The following is a 4,628-nucleotide window of genomic DNA, read 5'->3' as shown; positions in this document are numbered from 1 at the left end:
GTGTAGAAAGGAAAATCCTTGAAGTATCCTAAACACCTTGAGTATCTCAAAGCATTAATGAGCCTTAGGTGGGACTTGGGGTCATTTGGTCACTCAGGAGCTGGGCTGGGGGCTGGATTGGGGTTCCAGGGCAGGGCAGTGCTGGACCTGCCCCTTCCTCTCCCCCACACACAAAATGTTTCTACCTAAGTCTCCTCTAGTCCCCCATAGTAAGGCAATGTTGGAGTTGAAATCCCAGTTCTGGCCATGGGCATCTGGAGGAGAAGGACAGTTCTTTTCCATAGGAAGGAAAGCACAGACCCCAATGTTTGGAAGGCAGCTGAGTGTCTCACTAGTCCAAATGCCAGCCAGACTTATCAGCAAAGGAAGATTGTGTTTGGGAGCAGCCTTTGGATTTAGGAAATTTTGGAGTTGAACCCAGTTTTGGCCATGGGGCACCTGGAGAAGCAGGACAGTTCTTTCCCATAGGAAGGAGAGCATGGAGCCTTCCCCAGGGTTTTGGGGACAGATGAGAGGTGACCCTCATGAAACCATTGCAAGCCAGACTTGTCCTGACAATATTGCTATGGAAACAATCCCTGGATATATAGAAATTTGGAGGTGAAATCCCAGTTCCGGTCATGGGTTCCTGGAAGAGAAGGACAGTTCTTTTCCATTAGGAATGAAAGCGTGGAGCCCCAGTGTTTCAGCAGCAGATGAGAAGTGACCCTCAACATGCCAGGGTCAGTTGGACCAGTCAGGCAATCCATGGGAGGCCAAAACAGCCAGACCTGTTCTGTGTTCCCTTGGTTTTATGGGGCCCCATAGTGTCACAATGGTGCCTTGGATCCACAGGGCCCCGCAGTGTCATAAGGGTGACTTGATTCCATGGGCTCCAGCAGTATCACACTGGCCCCTACGTTCGATGGGGTCCCACAATGTCCCAGTGACCCCCAGGTGTCATAAGGCCCCTCAGTGTCACAAAGGTCCCAAAGATTCCATGGGGCCTTGCAGTGTCACAATGGTCTCCGTGGTTCCCCAGGCCCCACAATGTCACGTGACTCCTCTGTTCCATGAGCCCTGCAATGCCACAATGGACCTTTGGACCCTGGGGGTTTGCTGTGTCACAATGGTCTCCTTTGGCTCCACAGCGTCACAATGGACCATTGATGACAGGAGGTCCCTCTGTGTCATCCTGGAGATTTGGTTCCATGCAGCCCTGCAGTGTCACAATGGTCTCCTTTGGTTTCCCAGTGTCACAATGGACCACTGATGACACGAGGCCCCACAGTGTCACAATGGACCTTTGGTTCCATGCAGCCCTGCAGTGTCACCAAGGCCTCTTGGTTTCACCAGGCCCCATAATATCACAATGGTCCACTTGGTTCTGTGGGGACCACCAGGGTTACAATGGTCTCACTGGTTCCATGAGGTCTCCCAGTGTCACAATGCTTTGCTTATTCCATGGGGCCTCATAGTGTCACAAAGGTCTCCATGATTCCATGATTCCCCTGAGTGTCACAATGGTCTCTGCGATTCCATGGTGCCCCTCAGTGTCACAATGGCCTCTTGGTTCCATAAGGCTTTGAAGTGTCACAATGGTCTTTCCATGGTTCTGCGAGGCCTTGCAATGTCACAATGGACCTTTGGCTCCATAGGGTCTTAAAGTGTCACAATTGCCCCTCAGTTCCATGACACCCCAAAGTGTCACAATGGTCTCCATGGTTCCATGAGGGCCCTTAGTGTAACAATGGACCTTTGGTTCAATGAGGCCTCTGAGTGTCACAAGGATCCCTACATTCCATGAAGCCACACAGCAGCAGTACAGTCCCCTTGGTTCCATGAGGCCCGACAGTGTCACATGGGTCCCTTCATGTCACAGGGCCCCACAGTGTCACAAGGCTCCCTTGGTTCCATGGCCCTGTGCTGCTGCATTCCCCCCTCCCCTTCTCAGGCCGCCCTGCCAGCTCAGAAATGCTCCTTGGGCCTCGGCCTTGGCCAACAGCCCCTGGGCTCAGCTCCTCTGCAGCTCATCACAAACACTGTCTGCTCCAGGCACTGCTGCTGCCCAAACAGCTCCTGGCTCCTTTAGGAGCAGCCCTGGGAGCTGTTTGTGTTCCCTCAGTGGCACAACATCCCTGTTCTCACACTGCCAAAGAAAGCTGCTGATGCCAAGTGTGGCCAGGATGAGCCATTGCTGGGACTGAAGCCCCTCTCGTGGGGCCCTGCAAACAGCGCTCCAAAAGGAGCCCTTGGAGCTCTCCTGGGCCAGCGACTCCCTCTGAGTGGGGCCTCTCCCAGACAGGAACTCTCCTGTTGGCTGCACTCGGGGATCCCAAACAACGACAGAGCCTGGGCCGATCCCCCCACTCCTCCAGGCTCAACCCTTCACCCTCTGGGGAGATGCCAAAGCATCAGCAGTGAGCATTCCCTGCCCTCAGGGGAATTTCTCACAGGTGCCTTGCACTGACTCTTTGTGTTTGTGTGCACACAGGAGTGCCTGTGCTGGGGAAATGTGGCAGAAATGCTGCTCTCGGAGGGGCTTGAGTGCCTTGGATAGCTGAGTCTGTCAGGCCTCTACATGAGGTTAAATCACAAGGTCTACCTCACCTAGGCCTCATGACTGATGCTAAGTTTCTTTTAGTTGCCCCTGTGATGTCACACAGCCCCTGTGATGACACACTGCCCTCCTGTGATGTCACAGACCACTCTGGGACATCACACAGCACCCTTCTGATGTCACAGAGCCAATTCTGGGATGTCACCCTGGAATGTCATACAGCTCCTCTGTGATGTCACAGAAGACTCTGTGATGCCACAAAGTCTCCCTGTGATGTCACTGTCCTGTGATGTCACAGCCTGCTCTATGATGTTACACAGCCACCCACTGATGTCACAACCCACTCTCTAATTTCACTGGGCTGCCCTCTATGATGGCAGGATCTGCTCTCTGGCCTCACAATCTACTCTGTGATGTCACAGGGAGCTCTTTGATGTCACAACCTCCTCAGTGATGTCACAAAACCCTCTCTGTGATGTCATACTGCTACTCTGTAATGTCACAGCACACACTGTGACCTCACAGCAAGCTCTATGACGTCATACAGCCGTGCCATGATGTCACAGCCTGCTCTGTGATATCAGACAATCTCCTCTGTGATGCTGTAGCTGCTCAATGACCTCACCAAATAAACTCTGTGATTTCATAGCCCAATCTGTGACCTCACACTACCCACTCTGTGCTGTCACACAGCCCCTTGCTGACATCACAGCTGCTCTGTGCCTCTCTGACACAGCCACAGAGGTGCTGCTGTGACACAGCCCCCTCTGGGACATCCCACAGCCCCTGCCAGTGCTGAGCCCCTGTGAGCTCTGTCTGTGCCCTGCTGGTGTCCCTGAGGTGCCCTGGCAGTGCCCCAGCTCTGCTGGGCTGTGCACAGGAGCTGCTCCTGGCCAGAGCTGTCTCTCTGCAGCGCTGCCCTTGCCAGGAGCTGCCTCTGGGCCAGGAGCCTGGCCCAGCTCAGCAGCACAGACACAGCACAAGGACTTTAATGACCCTCTGGGGCTTTGGTGCTGTTTGTGGCTGCCATGGCCAATGTGCTGGATAGCTTGGCTCTGTCAGGGCCTTGCAGCTGCTGCCCATCCCTGTGCCCTGTGCAGCTCAGGCTGTCCTACGGTGTCCCTGCTCTGCACCTCAGTCCCTGCAGGCTGTCATAATCCCCTGGCTGCCTCACCTGGCTGGCCCCTTTCTTTGCTGACAGCTCTGCCTCCTGCCTGCCTCTGCCTGCCCACACAAAGCCTTGGGCTGCTTCAGGCTCCTGCTGGGGGATGTGTTGCACCACAGCCCTGCCCTGGCAGCAAAATTCCTTTTTCTTGGTGTCCAGTCCGGGCCTCGCCAGGTTTACTTGTGCCATTATTTCTTTCTCTGGCTGATTTATACAAGGAAGAAAATCTCCAGCCTCTCTGAAAGCACCCTTCAATCCCTCCAAGGCTACTCCTGTTCTGTCCTCAGTCTCCACCCCATTGACCGCAGAGCCCTCAGCCCATCCCTGCTGGTTATGCCATGAGGCCTCCAAACCCCTTCCTCTGAGATTTTTGGGTCTTCTCCAAGGTCTGTGAAAATGGAAAAATAGTGATCAAAGTTATTTTCTCCCAAATCCTGCAGTGACAGGAACAAGGGTCAATATCTTTAAACTGAATGGGGGTGGATTAACATTTTTCAGAAAGAGGAAATATTTTAAAATGAGAGTGGCAAAAAACTGCAAATGTTTTTCCAGAGAAGTTGATGCTGCATCCCAGGAATTGTCCAAGAGCAGGAGATTTTTACAACCTGACCCAGCCAAACCCCCTCCCCTCCCTGAGGACAGAATTCTTGTGGATTTCTTGATGTGCTGGGTGAGCTCACAAGGCTTCTGGCCAGAATGTCTGCTGAGGGCAGCCAGGCTGCTGCAGGGGCAGTGACCTCACAGCCATCACCATGTCAGCCCTGTCCCTGGGCCTGGCTCTCCCCTTTCCTCTGCCCCTGCCTTGTCTCTGCTGGCATGAAGAGTTTTGTCATTAATATCTTGTCCCCAGGGTACTGGGGCCAATGGCTTCCCAGTCAGGCTCCTGGAGCACAAGTGGCTTTTCAGAGCCCAGCCTGAAAGGAG

Source organism: Fringilla coelebs, assembly GCF_963513975.1.
Source record: "Fringilla coelebs genome assembly, contig: SCAFFOLD_32, whole genome shotgun sequence".
Classification (NCBI taxonomy): Eukaryota; Metazoa; Chordata; class Aves; order Passeriformes; family Fringillidae; genus Fringilla; species Fringilla coelebs.
This window is presented reverse-complemented; position numbering follows the sequence as displayed.